The following is a 20,146-nucleotide window of genomic DNA, read 5'->3' as shown; positions in this document are numbered from 1 at the left end:
AATAATAAGGAATTCTAAGGTGTCTTGATTTGTGTTGATCATTCACATACAAATTCTAAATTCATTTGCCTCAGCTGCTTCGGAGGTTCTGCTGCCCTCAGGCAAGAAGGATGCACTTTTGGATGTCTTTTCCCCTTGAGTTTGTAATTTCTTTTTTTTTTGAGAGGACATAGAAAATTTTAGAAATGTATTATAGCAATTGACTAAGATCATTAAAAAAATTTTAAAAATGTAATAATAATACAAAAACAGCCCCCCCCTCCACTTGGCTTCTTTTTAGTCATTACCCACCCTCTTGTCCTGACTTCTAACGTAATTGAAGTGTTTTGCCTGTTTTTGTACTTTATATAAATAGACTCATATAGTATATCTTTTTCATCTGGCTTCTTCTGCTTAACATTATGTTTGTAAGATTTATTCATATTGTTTCATGTCACAGGTCATGCATTTCTCATTGCTGTGTAATATTCCAGTGGGTGAACAGCCCACAATTTATTCATTTTACTGTTGGAGGACATTTGGTTAGTTTCCAGTTTCCGGCTATTATAAATTGTGCTACTCTGAACATTCTGATACATGTTTTGGTTTTTGTTTTTATGCTTAATTATGGTAAAATACATATAACATAAAAATTACTATTGTAACCGTGTTTAAGTAACAATTCAGTGGTGTTAAGTACATTTACATGGTCGTGAAACCAATCTCTAGAACTCTTCATCTTGCAAAACCAAAACTCTATCTCCACTAAACAACACCCCCTTATTCCTCATGCCCTTGGCAACCACCATTCCTACTTTCTGTTTTTTTGAATTAGACTACTCTGGTTATCTAACCTAGAGTGGAATTACACAGTATTTGTCCTTTGGGACTCCCTTATTTCATTTAGCATAATGTCCTCAAGGTTCACTCATGTTGTAGCATGTGTCAGAATTTCCTTCCTTTTGTAAGACAATATTTCATTGCATGTATAGGCCACATTCTAGTACATGTTTCTGATGAGCATATGCACATATTTCTGATGGGATTATATGTAGTTGGGGTCATAGAATATTTAAAGATTCAGCTTTTGTAGATTTTGCCAAACAGTGTTTCACAGTTATTGTACCAATTTACATTCTTGCCAGACACATGTGAGTTAAGTACCTTTTAATGCAATTAAATTGTTTCTTTTACCTATGTATGCTACAACAGTGGCCAGATGCCAGTTATAGGATCATATTGTTTATTTTCCTTTTTAAAACTCATGGTGTTAGTTATGATAACATCAGCTTCTGCAGTAGATTCAGTTTATTTCTCACTCACTAAATAGTTCAGTGTGGGGAACACCGAGTAAGGCAGTCTCCTCTCCTCTGAGAAGTGATTCAGGGATTGAGAATTATTCCATTTGGTGGCTCCACCATATTTGACATGTGCCTTCCAATGTCTCCCTGAGCTTCGACATCCAGAGGAGTGTGGAGAAGGCACACTGTCTTTTAACTATCTTAGCCAGGAAGTGACACATCCTTTCTGTTCACATCCCCTTAGTAGGAAAATGTCACATGCTACATCTAGATACAAAGATTGGGGTGGGGGGTGTGTGGAGGAGAGGAAAAATGTTCCCTGGCTGGACAGCTGCTTCCATTAGCAACTCTACACTTAGGGAAAGGAGCACAGATACCCGCTGGGCAGCTGTGTTTGCCACACATGCCTTGGCATTTTTGTGTTCCATCCTCTCAGATACTCTTGTCCTTAGGATCCCTGGCTGAAAGCAGTGATGACAGATCAATTGAAGAATCTTAGAAAACTTGCTGGAAAAATTTGTCATGGACAAACGTAATCCGGTGAGACCCAGTTCATACAAGTATTTTATAAATGCTTGTATACTGTGAACCCGTCTGCATGGTAACATCTTAAATACTCCTCTCGCTGTTTGACATCTTCCTCATAACTTTGAACCAGAAGTAAGCAAGGAGGAGGAGAGCAATTTGCAGGGAAATTGAGAAGTGAGGCTGCAGAAGAGCACATTTGTCCTCTATGATCTCACCCAGTGTCTTGGTAGATCCTTGATAAGCACCAGGCGTTCAATATTTGAAAGTCCTGATCAGAATCAAGGCCTTGGATTTGGACCCCCTGGAGAAAGCTTCAGGTCAGGCAGGCCTCAGTCATGTCCAATATCTATGTCTCAAGCATAAGACAAAAGTGCAGATCACATACCTCCAAGGTAACAAATAGGAAGAAGGTGGAGGGCCCAGGATTCATCATCCATTCTGAGGTCATGATGATTTTGTTTTACAAGATAAAAGGGTATGCAGTTTATTACTGAAAGCATTAGCATAAGAAAGGAAAGTAGCAATCTCTGTCCAAGGTGACAGAGAGAGCTATCTGGCTAAGGCCTGTTTGGAGAACATACGAATCTCCCATCTCTCTGATCCATAACCAGAGTGACCTGTGTACATTGTTAGTGTAACTTCCTTTTCATCTGCTTCCTAAAATGTCTCTCAGTTATGTTATGAGGCTGTTTTTGGTTGAACGAGTTTTGAGGTTTTAAGAATGAGCAAGTTGCCATGTGGCGCTGAAATCTGTACACATAAGGGGTGGTGTTGGGTAGGGGGAGGATGGAGAAGTCTCCAGAAATAACAGCTACATGTGTGGAATACTACACAATGTGCAGTTACTATGTGCTACACACTTTGTCTGCACTAGTCCCTTTAATCCTCACATGGAGAAGGAAAATGAGGTTCAGATAGGTGACTGCTCATGGCCACTCAGCTAATAAGAGGAGGAGCCACAATGTGAGCTAGCTGGCTCTGACTCCTAGTCACAGGCTCCACAGGGAGCAAAGAGGTCCTCTAAAGGAGGCGCTGAGAAACCTGAGAGTGGATACAGCAGCATGGATTATCCTCGGAGTCACGGACTTGCCTTTTATCAGCCTCCCCACCACCCCAAAATTGGCATCCCCTCAGTAGTGAGGGCTCACTGCCATTCACATTCATCACCGTGACCTTTTCTGGTGGTATGGAAAATAAGCAGAAGCTAAAAAGCAATCACATTTCTCTGGTGCTAATGTCTAAATATTCTTTTCAATTGTAATTGATTTCTACATGTGCTAGTGTGCAAGTGAGCAGTGGGTTCAAATCCTCCCCAGCTTTCACGATTAAAATGTTAACAGCCATTCCTATACACTAACAACGAAAGATCAGAAAGGGAAATTAAGAAAACAATCCCATTTACCACTGCAACAAAAAGAATAAAATACCTAGGAATAAACCTACCTAAGAAGGTAAAAGACCTGTACTCAGAAAACTGTAAGACACTGATGAAAGAAATCAAAGATGACACAAACATGGAGAGATATACCATGTTCTTGGATTGGAAGAATCAATATTGTGAAAATAACTATACTACCCAAAGGAATCTACAGATTCAGTACAATCCCTATCAAATTACCAGTGGCATTTTTTTTATAGAACTAGAACAAAAAGTCTTAAAATTTGTATGGAGACACAAAAGACCCCAAATATCCAAAGCAATCTTGAGAGAAAAAAATGGAGCTGGGGGAATCAGACTCCCTGACTTCAGACTCTACTACAAAGCTACAGTAATCAAGACAATATGGTACTGGCACAAAAACAGAAATATAGATCAATGGAACAGGATAGAAAGCCCAGAGATAAACCCACGCACCTATGGTCAACTAATCTGTGACTAAGGAGGCAAGGATATACAATGGAGAAAAGACAGTCTCTTCAATAAGTGGTGCTGGGAAAACTGGACAGCTACATGTAAAAGAATGAAATTAGAATACTTCCTAACACCATACACAAAAATAAACTCAAAATGGATTAGAGACCTAAATGTAAGATTGGACACTATAAAACTCTTAGAGGAAAACATAGGAAGAACACTCTTTGATGTAAATCACAGCAAGATCTTTTTTGATCCACCTCCTAGAGTAATGGAAATAAAAACAAAAATAAACAAATGGGACCTAATGAAACTTCAAAGCTTTTGCACAGCAAAGGAATCCATAAACAAGATGAAAAGACAACCGTCAGAATGGGAGAAAATATTTGCAAACGAATCAACGGACAAAGGATTAATCTCCAAAATATATAAACAGCTCATGCAGCTCAATATTAAAAAAACAAACAACCCAATCAAAAAAATGGGCAGAAAACCTAAATAGACATTTCTCTCAAGGAGACATACAGATGGCCAAGAAGCACATGAAAAGCTGTTCAACATCACTAATTATTAGAGAAATGCAAATCAAAACTACAATGAGGTATCACCTCACACCAGTTAGAATGGGCATCATCAGAAAATCTACAAACAACAAGTGCTGGAGAGGGTGTGGAGAAAAGAGAACCCTCTTGCACTGTTGGTGGGAATGTAAATTGATACAGCCACTATGGAGAACAGTATGGAGGTTCCTTAAAAAACTATAACTAGAATTACCATAAGGTCCAGCAATCCCACTACTGGGCATATACCCAGGGAAAACCATATTTCAAAAAGACACATGCACCCCAATGTTCATTGCAGCTCTATTTACAATAGCCAGGTCATGGAAGCAACCTAAATGCCCATCGACAGACAAATGGATAAAGAAGATGTGTTACATACATACAATGGAATATTACTCGGCCATAAAAAGGAACGAAATTGGGTCATTTGCAGAGACATGTATGGATCTAGAGACTGTGATACAGAGTGAAGTAAGTCAGAAGGAGAAAAACAAATATCATATATTAACGCATATATGTGGAACTTAGAAAAATGGTACAGATGAACCAGTTTGCAGGACAGAAATAGAAGACACAGATGTAGAGAACAAATGTATGGACACCAAGGGGGGAAAGTGGCGGAGGGGTGGTGGTGTGATGAATTGGGTGATTGGGATTGACATGTATACACTGATGTGTATAAAATAGATAACTGATAAGAACCTGCTGTATAAAAAATAAAATTCAAAAAAAAAATTCAAAAAAAATGTTAATAGCCAATCGAGGGTGTATGCTCCAGGTTTTTTCACCACATCACTGGAAAGGTAAAAGCTTGTTTTCTAGAACTGTAGCATAAACCCATTCCTAAAGCAGGGTGCTGGTCACGGTGACTGTCTTGCAAGTGATGGATGGCAGTGGTGTTTGGGAGCTACGCTGGTGTTATTTGTTTTGAAAGTGCTCAGACAAGCCGAATTTCACAACCATTAGGAGTATTGGGTTGTTACAATAAATATCAATAAGAGATACAACTGCTTCAGGGAACCAGTGGATTTTAGAAAAAGTGGCTTTATGCCTGCGTATTGTATGTCAGGTTGCCTCAAAATGATAAATTATTTACCAGTGAGAGAGGTGAATTAATTCTGTAGTAAAAGGGAGCTTCATTTGTTACCCAGTCAGAAGGAAACTGGAAATATCAAACTGTAACTATATCAAGAGTTTGTTTCTTTTAGATACCTTATTTTTCTTCCCAAAGTATTGGCCGCTATTTGACCTCTGCCAGACAGTTCTACCAATTTAGGGAACATTTACATTTTCCAATTCCTTTCCGTCTGTTTTCAATCTCAATCCTCAATGTACTGAATTCCGTAACAAACTTAATTAGAATTACTTTACTAGAGGCATTAGAGCCAGTTAAATTAAAGATTCAAGTCGTCAGTTGTACTAACTATACATCAGGTGTTCACTTGGGGCTAGGGGATACCATATGAGATAGTGCAGACGTGGAATAAATACATCCATTATTTCAGAAAGCTCATTGGATGGCCTTGTCTTCATCCACCTGGCCAAAGGGGAAAGCAAGTGAGCAGGAGGCAGGCTTTCTTTTAAAAAGTCTTGACCTGGACGTGGCACACATCACTTCTGCTCACTTTGGTCGGTGGAAGTAAGTCTTTTGGACTCCCACACACTGGGGCCTGGTGTCTTAGTCCATTCGGGCTGCTGTAACAAAAATGCCAGAGATTGGGTGGCTTATACAACAAACATTTGTTTCTCACAATTGTGGAGTCTGAGAAGTTCAAGATTAAGGGGCCGGCAGATCCCATGTCTGGTGAGGGCTCGCTTCTGGCTTCAAAGATAGCTGTTTTCTCACTGTATTCCTCACATGGTGGAAGGGGTGAGAGAGCTCTCTGGGGTCTCTTTTATAAGGGCAGTAATGCCATTCATGAGAGCTCTGTCCCCATCACCTAATTACCTCCCAAAGGCTCCACCTCCAAATACCATTACTTTGGGGATTAGGTTTCAACATATGAGTTTTGGGGGGGCACCAAATATTCAGTCTATAGCACCTGAGTAGCTACAGTCCTATACTATGGAAAAGAAGGACTGAATTTTACCAGGCCATAGCCATTGCCACCTCACTAGACAAATTTAATAATGCACATACGGCCCAGAGGCAAAGCCTTTGGAAATAGGCTTGGATTCAAGTCCTTCTTCTGCCACTTCCAGACTGTTTGACATTGGGCAAGAAGGAAGCCCTGACTCAGCTTCATCATTCTTAAACGGCAACAATGATAATACCTAATTCCTGGAACCTTCATCAGGATTAAATATTAAAATTATATCATGTAGACGTGCTCGCTTCAGCAGCACATATACTAAAACTGGAACAATACAGAGAAGATTAGCATCACCCCTGTGCAAGGATGACATGGAAATTCATGAAGCGTTCCATATTTTAAAAAAAATTATGCAGAAATGCAAATGTACTTTAAAGTTCAAATGTGTACACATGTGTGATAGATTGTCTCATGGACCACAGTTCTTCATCTGTCCCTGCAGCCTTGCCTTTTGCTATGTGGCTTTGCAGTATAGTTTCCTGCCCCTTGAATCTGGCTTGACCTTGTGAATTGTTTTGGCCAATGGGATGTAGTGAGAGTGTCACTGTGCCAGTCCTGAGTCTAGGTTTTGAGAAACCTTGTAGGTTTCTGCCATCGTGAGAAAAACCTGCCTAGGGTAGCCTCCTGGTCCCAGGAAGAGGTTGATGGGAGAGTGGTACTCTCCTATCAGCTAGTACCATGTGGAAGAGCAGTACGAGTTGGCCCGGCTTAGACCAGTAGCTTAGACCCTGAGCAGAGGCACGATCTAAATAAATGCCTATTATTGTATGGCAATGAGGTATTGTTGCTTGTTGACTATTGCTATAGTAACAGTAAACAACTACAATTAGTTTGTTCATCTATCTCTCTTCACTTGAGCAACTTTTGACATTAAATTAATATAATCTAAAAAAGTAAACGTCAGTAAAAGAAAAGTTTGACTGGGTTAAATTTTAAAAATATTAAAAAATTTTAAAAAAATTGTCTGGTACTTTTCATATGGTGACGCAGAAAAGAATTAAAAAGCAATAACAAATGAGATGAGATAAAAACAATGAAGAGAGAAATAATTATGTGATCACTACTTTTTTTCCCCTTCAAATTTTTTGCTTAATTGAACTATGGTTGACTTAGAATATTGTGTTTCAGGTATATAGCATAGTGATTGAGAGTTTTTTTTTCCCAGATTACATTCCATTATAGGTTATTAAAAGATATTGGTTATAATTCCTTGTGCTATACAGTAAATCTTTGTTGCTCGTCTGTTGTATGTATAGTAGTTTGTATCTGTTAATCCCATAATCCTGATTTGTCCCTCCCCTACTCCTTCTCCCCTCTGGTGACCATAAGTTTGTTTTCTATGTCTGTGAGTCTGTTTCTGTTTTGCATGTAGATTCACTGGTATTATTTTTTAGATTCCACATATAAGTGATATCATAAAATATTTGTCTTTGTCTGACTTATTTCACTAAGCATAATATTCCCTAGGTCCATTCATGTTGCTGTAAATGGCAATATTTCATTCTTTTTTGTGGCTGTGTACTATTCCATTGTATATATGTACCACATCTTAAGCCAGTCATCTGTTGATGGGTACTTGTGTTGCTTCCTCACCTTGGCTGTTGTAAATAGTGCTGCTATGAACATTGGGGCACGTGTGTCTTTTTCAGTTATTTTTTTTTTCCAGATACATACCCAGGAGTAGAATTGCTAGATCATGTGATAGTTCTGTTTTTTTAGGGAAACTCCATACTGTTTTCCATAGTGGCTGCACCAACTTATATTTTCAACAACAGTGTAGGAGAATTCCCTTTTCTCCACACCCTCTCCAGCATTTATTATTTGTAGACTTTTTGACGATAGCCATTCTGACAGGTGTAAGGTGATACCTCCTTGTGGCTTTGATTTGTATTTCTCTAATAATTAGCAATGTTGAGCTTCTTTTCATGTGCCTGTTGGCCATCTGTATGTCTTCTTTGGAAAAACTTCTATTTAGGTCTTCTGCCCATTTTTTGATTGGGTTGTTTGTTTTCTTGATATTGAGTTGTATGAGCTGTTTGTATATTTTGGTATTAACCCCTTGTCAGTCACATCATTTGCAAATATCTTCTTCCAGTCTCTAAGTTGTCTTTTTGTTGATGGTTTCTTCTGCTGTGCTTTCAAGTTTGATTAGGTCCCATTTGTTTATTTTTGCTTTTATTTCTTTTGCCTTGGGAGACTGTGTGATCAATGATTTTAGGTAAAGGGCTAGATAGTAAATATTTTTGGCTTTGCAACTTCTCAGCTCTGCCTTTGTGGTGTGAAGGCAGCTGTAGAAAATATGTAAACAAATGAGTGTAACTGTTTCAATAAAACTTTGTTTACAAAAACAGGCAGCAGGCCAGATTTGGCCCACAAGCCATTGTTTGTGGACTTCTGCTCTTAGACATACTAATTATTGGTATGGAGATAAATATACTTAGATCCATGCCTCATTTCACACACTGTAAAAAAAAAAAGAAATTACAGAAAGAATACAAAATTATAAGACATGAAAAAGGATTATTCTGGTTATAAAGGGCAGTACATTTAGAGCTATTGTTGGGTTGAATTTAAGTCTAACGTCTACTACATTAGACAAATTAGACTTCTAATTTAAGTCTTCAGCTTAGTATTTGGCACACAGGGCATGCTCTGGGACTGTGAACTATATTAATGTGAGAGCAATATAAAAGTAGCATAAACAAGCTGATGGGCTTAATTATATAAATATAAAATCCCTCAAATATGTGCTCAATAAAAATCAGTTAAGGTAAAACGGAAAATCATATAAAAGAGTACACATAAGCTCTGTAAATACAGCATACTATTGCTTTGCCAGCCTTGGGTACTAATAAGGCCATATCTCACTATCAAGAAATTCTTTCTTTTATCCTTTGGAGTCCCTTCATCCATAGTTTTTACTCAGTCCAGATATTAGTCTACAATATGTTGACTTCTTTGAAAGAAAACTGAAAAATCTAACCAGTCTCCAATAAGCCCTGATGCTATTACAGGGAGTTATGTCAGGCACTGGGGATTCTGCTATTAGCTTCATAACATGTAGTGTCTGATATGTCAAGCTGCTCCAGCGTTGATGGCACCAGAGCTGGGACGAGCTCCCTTTGTACTGGCTGCCACCTATGCTGCCACAGAGCTGCTGCCAACACTGTTATGGGGAGGGGGGAACACAGGGTGGGAGGACTGAGAGTACTGCCCTCTTCCATCTGCCTCCTAAGACCATATTCTTTCCATCATCTTCTTATCATTCCCAAAGTCTGTTTGAAGTGTGCCCCACCTCCATTCCTACTCTTAACATCTTTCTGGTCCTATAGTTTTGCTACTCAAGGCTCCTTATTGACATTATTTATTTATTTATTTATTTATTTATTTATTTATTTATTTATGGCTGTGTTGGGTCTTCGTTTCTCTGCGAGGGCTTTCTCTAGTTGCGGCAAGCGGGGGCCACTCTTCAACGCGGTGCGCGGGCCCCTCACCATTGCAGCCCCTCCCATTGCGGAGCACAGACTCCAGACGCGCAGGCTCAGTAATTGTGGCTCACGGGCCCAGTTGCTCCGCGGCATGTGGGATCCTCCCAGACCAGGGCTCGAACCCGTGTCCCCTGCATTGGCAGGCAGATTCTCAACCACTGCACCACCAGGGAAGCCCCTTATTGACATTTTTGAACAGTCTGACATAAGTGGTTTCCCTAAGCTCTGGGCTGTTCAGAGTTCTCCAAGGTCACTGTGATGGTTAGTTTTAAATTTTATGTGTCAGCTTGGCTAAAAGATGCCCAGATAGCTGGAATAAACATTATTTCTGGGTGTGTCTCTGAGGATGCTTCTGGAAGAGATGGGTTTGACTCAGTAGACTGAGTAAAGAAGATTGGTTAATGCCCACGCACATTGGTGATGGCAATCTGTTGAGGGTCTGAATAGAACAAAAAGGTGAAGGAAGGGTGAATATTCTTTCATTGTGAGTTGGGTCCTCCATCTTCTCCTGCCCTTGGACATTGGTGCTCTTGGTTCTTGGGCCTTCAGACTCTGGGGTTTACCCTGTACTTCTCCCCTGGGCTGGGAGTTACACCATTGACTCCCCTTGCTTCTCAGGCCTACTGACTTGGACTGAATGGCAACATCAGCCTTTCTGGTTCTGCAGCTTGTAGACCACAGATTGTACAGATTGTGGGATTCTTGGCTTCCATAACTGTATGAGCCAATTCTTATAATAAGTTTCCTCTTATACATATCTATATATATCCCACTGGTTCTGTTTCTCTGGAGAGCTTTTAATACAGTCACATTACTACATAAATATTATGAATAAAGTATTAATATTAATAACATAAAGTGAATGGAAGCCTATACAGATAATACTTAAAATCCACTGAACAAATGAGTAAATACAAATTCTAAATCTTTCCTGTCCCCTGTGGGATAGAATGCAGTTTCTGGTCCTTCTTCTTTCATTCAGATCTTTTTTTGTGGCCCTCAATGTTGAGGCACTTAGGAGAGAGAGGTGAATTCGTATTCTTGCCGAAAGAGGGACTTTGAAAACAACAAATGCCACAGGCTTCTAGCCAGAGATATTGGCTAGTGGTTAAAAACCTGTGACTAAAATGTTCACTTTTTAAAAGAAATTTAAGTGCCTGTTCTAATAAAACCCCAGACACATAAGCTTTGATAGGTGATATTTATCAAATGGACCATAAACAGATTAGGAAGTCTGACTTTGAAAAGCTGTACAAGGTGATAGTTGTACTCAGTGGTTTTAAAAAATAACCCCCTTTCCCCCTTTATGTCACTAGTAATAAATTTCTTTTTATATGAAAGAAACAAATATAAATAAGTGCTAGGTTAAGAGCCTGGGCTCTGAAGTCAGTTAGCTGAGTTAAATCCCAGCCCTACCACTTACCAGTGTGACCTTGGGTAAGTGTGTTAACCTTTCTAAACCTCAGGTTCTTCGTTTGAAAAGAGAGAAATAATGGTCTCTCTCAGGGGGTTTCTGTGACTACTAGATGAGGTCATGCTTGCAGAGTGCTTTGCATGCAGTGCACAGTTAGCACTCAGTGTGAGTTATCATTTTTATTACCCATAATACCACGGCTAAGGGATCACTGATGCTAACATTTTTATTTATTTATTTATTTATTTTATTTTTGGCTGTGTTGGGTCTTTGTTTCTGTGTGAGGGCTTTCTCCAGTTGCGGCGAGTGGGGGCCACTCTTCATCGCAGTGCGCGGGCCTCTCACTATCACGGCCTCTCTTGTTGTGGAGCACAGGCTCCAGACACGCAGGCTCAGTAGTTGTGGCTCACGGGCCTAGTTGCTCTGCGGCATGTGGGATCTTCCCAGACCAGGGCTCGAACCCGTGTCCCCTGCATTGGCAGGCAGATTCTCAACCACTGCGCCACCAGGGAAGCCCCAACTGCTGCTAACATTTTGATGTTTAGGGGGTTCTGATTATCTGGATATTTGTTTTTTGACTTTCAGCAGTTACAAAGTTGTTAGAAAATAGCAGCATAAAAATATTCAGTGATTTAACTGACCAATTGTAAGATGTCTGCTCTTAGAGACTTCCTGCTTTAATCCTTATGTCCAGCCACCCAGGGTATCAACGCTCAATGTTCCAGTGCAAAAACAAAGCAAACTGAAATGTGAAACTGCAAATTTTACAGAAGATGGGGGATTTCAAGTAAGTGATGTTGGGGGACTTACATTGAGAAATGAGTATCTGGCAGAGTTAGACCAGTTAACAATTGAAGAATGGAAAATCAGCTGCGATAGTGGCCTCAGAGACCCTTTGAAAAGGAATAATTTGGATATCAAAGGCCCTCAGGATAATTGAAGCCCTCAAATATTTCTGTAAAAGCCACTCTTCAATCTTGCTTTTTAGACAGGAACTAATTTTGCTAGATAGTTTTTCTAGATGGACTCCATTTCTTCACTGTAGTTGTATCTTGCTATGCCCATGGCCATCAAAGTGTGACTGTTAAAGTGGGTTCTCCAACATAAACCCTGTAAATATTGATGTAGAAGAAGTTGAGGTCTACGGTGACACCTTTTTGTCCTCCCCTTATCCCAGACAGGGGCCTTACATAACAAAAAGGATTGTGACTCTGGAGAAACATGACCTATTTTATTTAAAAATGTCGGATCTCTTTGCTTTTGGAGGGCAATCTTTAGAGTTTTTTGTAGTAGAGCTCTATGTTTTTAGTCGTAGATCCCATTGAGAAACTGATAGCAGTTAATTATGCTCATCCCAGAAAAATGAACATTTGTATCCACTGTGAACATTTTCATACAATTTGAAGGGAGGCCCAATGGAATCCATTTACAGATCACAGGTTCAGAAACCACGTACTGTTGTATTTCAACATCTGAAAGTATTTATGCTTTTTAAAATTTCAGACTTGCATGAGCTTTAATTCAATACATATGTTATTGAATATTTGCTCTTTTATCTGTAGGAGAGAAAGGAGAAATATTGGACATAACTAGAGTTTCAGCTAGACCAAGGGAACACACGGAGGTGCAGACAGGATATGGTGAAGTAGAGAGAGACTGTCAGTCTACATAGGCAGAGTTACTCCAAAATATTATCTACAGAAGGTATTAGGAACCAGCCTATAGTGAGGGAAGGTAAGGGTAGGGGTCCAGCTAAAACTTCTATCCAGATCCGGATACGGGAAAGTGTGCAGCTAAGAAACAGGAAGAGGAAGGCACTTGAGTCAAGAAGTTCTTACATGTTCTCATTCAGGGCCAGACTGATTTCAAGTTTATAAAGAACTGGCTTTATCAGGCAGCCTACGCATCTGCCTCCTCAGTCTAGGCACCCCTGTGGTGACGGCAACCATCATGGGCTTCTACCTTGTTAAATGTACCTGAAAAAGTTTTTTGTAGTGAAAATAAAAACCAAAAGTGAGTGAATATACATGATCAAAAAAACCAAAGTTGTTTACTTAAACATCACACCCATATCTGTATGCATACGTACAGGATTTAAAAATAATTTACAGGTGTAGCTGCTGGCTGGTGCTGGTGTTCCTCATGAATTCCTTCTCTCTAGGATATTGTGGAAACCATCAGCCAGGCGGCATGACTTATTTCTGCACAAGTTCTAGGAGGTGCAGCTCTCCTTACTATAAATTCACTGTGCAAAATGCAGTAAAATGAATTCTCCCTCCTACTGTGGCTAGTGGGGTCTCACAGGCTTCTAGCTTCTAGCAGGGAAAGGATTGACTGTTACTTAGAAGAATCCTTCTCTGTGGCTTTGTGTCTCCTTCTTCTCTTTTACTATCTACTTTTTCTACTTGTAGTAGCAAGTGTTAAAAGGATTCAGCTTGCTGCCTTGCCAAAATTTTGCTGTTGAGTTATTTAAACTTCAGTACAAATGGATCCCACCTGGAGATTAACAGACATACCTGGCTTGGTTGAAATAAGGAAGAGTGAAAGGAACTGAAGACAAGACCAACATACAGTAGAAGCCAGTATCAGACAGTGCATGACCAAATGCTCTATTATGTGATAATGGAATACGAGCAGAATCATGCGGGGAGGCTTTGAAAGAAAGTGAGGTGTGAGTGTGGCATTGAAGTCTAGGTAATAATCACCTAAATTTGATGTCTAGGCTGGTTGTGGGAAGGAGAATAGAGGATGGAGGAATCATATATTTCCTAGGAAGGCAATGTGATGCAGAGCAAAGAGCATGAAGCTACAATCCTTTCATTGCACAAATATTTAGTGAGAGCCTACTATGTGCAGGCACTGTTCTGGGTCTAGGCATGGAGTAGTGAACCCAAGTCCCCAGGGCACTCGCGCTAGGATGAGACTTGTATGTAAACCTGGCTCTACAAATTATCTTGTTCACGTGGAGAAAACTTCTTAACCTCTTCGAGCCTCAGTCTCCTTGTCTATACAACTGAATTATGCTAATTCCTTCAGTTCCGTTTGGAGTAGACTAAACCAGATTAGGTAACTGAATTACTTAATAAGCTATAAAATTCAATGCCAAATTTTTTTTTTAAATTAATTTATTTATTATTTATTTATTTATTTTTGGCTGTGTTGGGTCTTCGTCTCTGTGCGAGGGCTTTCTCTAGTTGCGGCAAGCGGGGGCCACTCTTCATCGCGGTGCACGGGCCTCTCACTATCGCGGCCTCTCTTGTTGCGGAGCACAGGCTCCAGACGCGCAGGCTCAGTAATTGTGGCTCACGGACCCAGTCGCCCGGCGGCATGTGGGATCTTCCCAGACCAGGGCTCGAACCCGTGTGCCCTGCATTGGCAGGCAGATTCTCAACCACTGCACCACCAGGGAAGCCCCTCAATGCCAAATTTTAGTTACCATTCCAACTAGCAAGTGACAGGATGTATGCTCTTTGAATCCTGAATTTTAAAATACGAATCCTTGGAAGAAGAGAACGTTGTCCTCTGGCTGGAGAAGGGTCCAGTAAAATGCTGGAACTGAGCTCACCTGGCCCTCCTCTACCTGAAAGCTGGTCTGGGATGACAGCCTTGGCTCTGGGCAGAATTAAAGGGGAGTGAGCAGAGTGAAAGGAGAAGAGGAGCTCAGTGTAGAACGCATGACTGAAGATGGCGTATGAAACAATACGGGGGGAGACAGCTGTTCCCACCAGGTTATGTGGGAGATACAGAGATCACCGGAAAGGTGCCACTCAACTGTGGACTGAAGGATCTGGTGTGCTGTGAGCTCTTGGATAAGGTTGAAACTGTATTTTTAGAAAGTTCATCATTAATAGTGCTGTTTCCAGAAGCCCACAGTGTTTAGGATCAACTGCAGATACTATATTTCTTCCTAAGAGCTTAGGCTTGAAAGCTATGGCTTTCTTTCCTTTATGTCTTTAGAATTTTCTATATGGTTTACTGGTTGTAGTGACCTAAGTACCTTCATCAAGCTGCAATTAAGTCCTTGGGACTGAGCCATGTGCGTCTATGGGAGATAATTATAAAAGCTGGATTAATTTGCCATTGAATTATTTATGTAAACGTAAATATTGCAGAGGCAATTAAACCTCAGGTATTTCTTAAGGCGTAGATAAATCAATTTACATTGTGTTCCTCCAGTTCATTTCAGAGGAAATGTTTGACAGGAAATAGAAATCTTTGTCAAAAGGAAAAATACCCTCAGAATCCATCCCTCCATTAATTTTCTTTGCTCTCTAAACATACCCTGTAAAGTAATTTTGTGTTTTATTGTAATTCTTTCCAGCTGCCAGAGATAATAAGTCAAAAGACATTGAGAGTTTTCTCTCGTCAGTACCAGGAAGTCAATCTTCTATTTCGGTATAATTTAGTACAGTGAGAATCAACTGATTTCACAGATATTAACTTTATCGAGTATACAAACGGAAGTGTTACAGGGAAAATAATTTCTTAGTGAACAGCAGAGATAACTTAGCAATCAGGAAATGCAATCTCCTTTCAGTCTCAAAACTTAACTCAAAGTCTGGAGCACGCCTGGAATCCACCCCCCTTCTCCCCCCACAAAGCAGTGATTTAACAGAAATGAAACCTGCAGGATACATATTATGCAAATGCTCTGGGGAAGTGAATCATAGCACAACCAAACTAAAATTGATGGAGCCGCAGCGAAAATAAAGTTATTAAATTTGTGGTGAAGGGGAAAATGCAAAAGGTAACACTCTAACGGTACCTCATATATAAAACCAATCAGCTACTTCTGAAGAGGTCGTTACTTGCAGCCATCACATCCTCTGCCCTTCTTATCCCACCATCTACTTCCAGCTCTGTCTTAATTTTTGGCCTTCTCTCATCAAGCCAGTCAAGATTTCAGATCCTTTATTTTTACCCCAGCTCCAGTTTAAGCACTGCATCTCATATATTTTTTTTTCCTTATATACAAGGCCACCGAAGCCAGCTCTCAGCCCTCATTCAAAGCCACCCTGATTCAACTTAACTCAGGTGATACTTTCCAGAGCAACTGAATTTTTCACAGATCTAAGCCATCTTTATCTAGATCTTTCCTATGGTGGACACACTGAGGTATCCTAAGCAGAGAAGTGAAAGGCTTAAAAGATGTTAATTGAAATGAACAAATTTGTAGTACATTGAAATAGAAGCTACAGGAAGGTAGGGGCTTCTCTTATTACTGATTCAACAGTGAAAATCACTTTTGATTCAAATTGGTGCTTTGCACATTGTTGGGAATAAATGACACATGACAAATTTCAAGGGCCTGGGTTGCGTTATGTGAGGGATACAAAAGAAGGAGTTAGATGTGGAAGAGACAAGCTCAAAGAATTTACCCTAATCTCAGGTTCTGTGGGAAGCTGGAATGCAAGGTCTTAACCCCATTCTGGTCCATCCTCCATCACATAGAGAGTGGCTTTGTTGGAATGCAAATCTCATCATTAGCATTTCTTGGCTTAAGACACATTTTTGGCTTCCTACTGCTCTTGGTCTGAGGGACCAAGTCTTTAATATGGACTGACAAGGCCCGGCATGGCCTGGCCCCTGTCTACCTGTCCAGATTCATTTAGCTCTGTGTGCTACAGGCGTGCAGCCACTTCCTTGAAAACCCTGTACTTTTTCCCTGTGCTGGGCCTTGGCACGTGCAACTTGATCTGCCAGATGCTGCTTCTCTCCCTGATCCAATCCACTAACTCTTACCCATTTCTCAGGTCTCAATACAAACTTCTTATCTTCAGGGAGAACTCAGATCTTTGCAATGTGGGGAGACAGTTCTCCATGAATTTCTTTCATGCCTCATTTGTCCAAGCCTTCTGAACAAAGGACATGTTGGAATAGCAAACAGCCTAGGAAGCTAGAGATAGTGTTTCCCTAGAGAGCGATTTGGAGACATACTGCCTGGAGACACCCTGGGAGTAAGCTCTCTCCTTCCCCTCCCAGGAGACATTTGCTTACATTCCAGAGCAGTAATGATTTGTCCCCTTCTCCTCTGGAGGAGATTTAATTTACACCTTAATCTCACTTTCTCTCCCGAGGCATGGATGGGTTGGATGGACTGCCTTCTAAGAGCCAGTGTCCTAGAATTCGAGGCTCCTTTCCTGTGGTGTACCTTACTACGGGAGCAGGTAACATCTGGTCAAATCCTGTTGCTCTGTGGAGACTGGGGAAGTGATACAAGACACTGCCCTGGAGGCTGTTTTGTTATGAGTAACCAACAATTAATATCACTGTTTCTTACCCAGGAGTCTTATCTTGGGTCTTCTGCCATTATATGTACTTAAAACTGGCAGGCTATCTTGTTAGCTTGCGGGTTGGATAACATTTCAGACCCTTTACAGTTTCTGACTTAACACGTGGCTGGTCAAATCCCCTCTGTCCTAGCATCATGTGCCACTCATTTATGGCATATGACACAATCAATTTTACATTTATCCATTGATGATTTGAGCAATGTTTCTCTATCCAAGTATGTTGTATTTTTTTCCGCTGTTGTATATCTTGCCCCTACAGCAGTGCCCAGTGAATGCTTTATTTGTTAAATGTGGAGAGAGAGCTTAATTCTAACTTAGAGGATGAGGAAAGACTTCATAGAGAAGGAGACACGTGAAGTGGGCAGAAAATAGACAGTTGGAAACAGAGGATGCGTGTGTCTGGCCGTGGGAACAGAGCAGTCAGCACTGGATAGAGTACTGTGGACGGTAGGACCAGTCCTTGTGGCTTGGGTGTGGACCAGTGTGTGTGGGGGGGGTAATAATGAAAAAGGAGCCATTTTCTTGGCAAATGTCACTCTATTTCTGAATGTAATAAAACAGAGAAAATTCCGAAGGCTAGTGGAAATAAGAGGCTGATGTGTTTATAGGGATTTAATTTCAGGAGGCCAAATAGAATCAAGAAGGGAAGGACTTAAAGGTGCCTAAGGATTTGGGTCTTATTTTTTATTTTATTTTTTTGACATTGCTAGGGAGGAAGATGATTTATATCTTAAGATTTTTTTTTTTTTTCCTTTTCCTTTGTGGTCGATGGGAGAAGGAGGAAGATGTTAGCTGAAGTATACTTTGTTCTTGAATTTAGTGTTGGTTAATCCCAAGGCATTTTAGGACTAGGAGAAGTAAGAAAAATATTAGGACACAAAACAAAATAACTAACTCTGGAAGACGACAATAACTCTAGTTCGTAAATGAGAAGGTGGAGGCTGGGGGTGATGCCACAGGCTGTTGATGTCCGTAATGACAGCCCCTGTCACATGGTTTCTCTGAGTTTTAGGGCTCTTTACAGAGAAGGGATGTTGGTGTGTTCCTTAGGACGTGGTGAGGCAGCTATGCAGTAACTCCTCCAGGTACAAAATTAATGAATGTATTGAGCTTAATTTCAACATTTCTGACAGAATTAAAAATATTTTTGGGGACTTCCCTGGTGGCGCAGTGGTTAAGAATCCGCCTGCCAATGCAGGGGACCCGGGTTCGAGCCCTGGTCCGGGAAGATCCCACATGCCACGGAGCAACTATGCCCGTGCGCCACAACTACTGAGCCTGCGCTCTAGAGCCCGCGAGCCACAACTCCTGAGCCCACGTGCCACAGCTACTGAAGCCCACGTGCCTAGAGCCCGTGCTCCACAACAAGAGAAGCCACCGCAATGAGAAGCCTGTGCACCGCAACAAAGAGTAGCCCCCGCTCACCGCAACTGGAGAAAAACCCACGCGCAGCAATGAAGGCCCAATGCAGCCAAAAATAAATAAATAAATTTATTAAAAAAAAAAAAGTTTGTGTTTTCTTTATTGTTCCTTTATTTAATTCAAAAATAGAATTGGGAATTAAGTGATCTCTCTGGGATTCTCTTAAGGAAAAAGTATAAGAATATGAAATCATGTCTCAAAAACCTAAAAGAAAAACTTTTCTCAGAGATCGTCTTCAGCAATTATAAGTACAAAAAATTATCTTTAATGGAACTCTCACGGATAAGCCTCTATCCTTTTTAATATTTTAGGGACCTCATTAATTCTTGAGTTCTGAATTTGGTAAAAATCTCTAGGGTTTTTGATTCATATAATGCTGCTTGTCTTTTTACTGAATGGCCACAGATAGCTGTGCCTCTTGAAAGTAATAGGGTTGACTTTTTATGACTTTTCAGTTTCTTACCTCAATTTCTGTTGCCATGGGTATACCTGGTTTGATTCTAGCAGCATTTTTTCCCCTTTCTATGCTGTGGTCATTAATCTTCTTTGGAAGGAGAGTCCAGATGAAACAAGCTGGTTAGAGGTATGTGTAAAGTAAATGCAGATCAGCTATGAGTGATGGCCTAGGGAGCTGGATCAGTTAGGATCAGGTTGGACTGCACATAATAGAAAAATCCATAATACCTTTGGCTTAAACAAGATATGTTTGTTTGTCACATAATATAAATCAGGAAGTAGGTAATTCAGGGCTAGTATGGCACTATGGCAGATTTTATTTTTTGAAGATGGCCGTAACGATATCTGCTGCTGTTCTTAAATCATGATCTTGCTGTTCCCTGTCCTCATCCCCCAGAGGTGAATCTGAGACCCCTCTCCTTGAACCTGGGCAGAACTTGGGCTTGCCTCAGCCAGTAGAGTGAGTGCAGCAGAGGCAACACCATGTATTTTCTGAGGCCAGGTCATAAAGGTCTGTACGATGACTGCTCGTTTCTGCTGCCATGCCGTGAGGAAGCCCAGGCCACGTTGGGAAGCCATGGGTAGGAAACCTGGCCAGGAGTAAACATGAACCTTCATATGTGAGTGAAGAAGTCTACACGATGACTTCAGCCCCACATGAGCAACCCTGAGCAAGAACTGCCTCACTGAGCCTAGTCACCCCTTAGAACCATGAGAGAAAATGATAGTAAATAATTGCTGCTGTTTTACGTCA

At 40.6% G+C, this 20,146-nt stretch overlaps 1 non-coding gene across 1 annotated transcript; it reads left to right on the top strand.

The window, feature by feature from the left end:
- The first annotated feature begins 6,553 nt into the window (after positions 1-6,553).
- On the top strand, positions 6,554-6,660 carry LOC137766902 (U6 spliceosomal RNA). Its single transcript, XR_011074430.1, has one exon. It is a non-coding gene; the product is annotated as a U6 spliceosomal RNA (small nuclear RNA).
- The last annotated feature ends 13,486 nt before the right edge of the window (positions 6,661-20,146 follow it).

This window comes from Eschrichtius robustus, chromosome 6, assembly GCF_028021215.1.
Source record: "Eschrichtius robustus isolate mEscRob2 chromosome 6, mEscRob2.pri, whole genome shotgun sequence".
NCBI classification, from domain to species: domain Eukaryota; kingdom Metazoa; phylum Chordata; class Mammalia; order Artiodactyla; family Eschrichtiidae; genus Eschrichtius; species Eschrichtius robustus.
The sequence above is the reverse complement of the archived record's forward strand: the minus strand, read 5'-3'. Positions and strand labels throughout refer to the sequence as shown.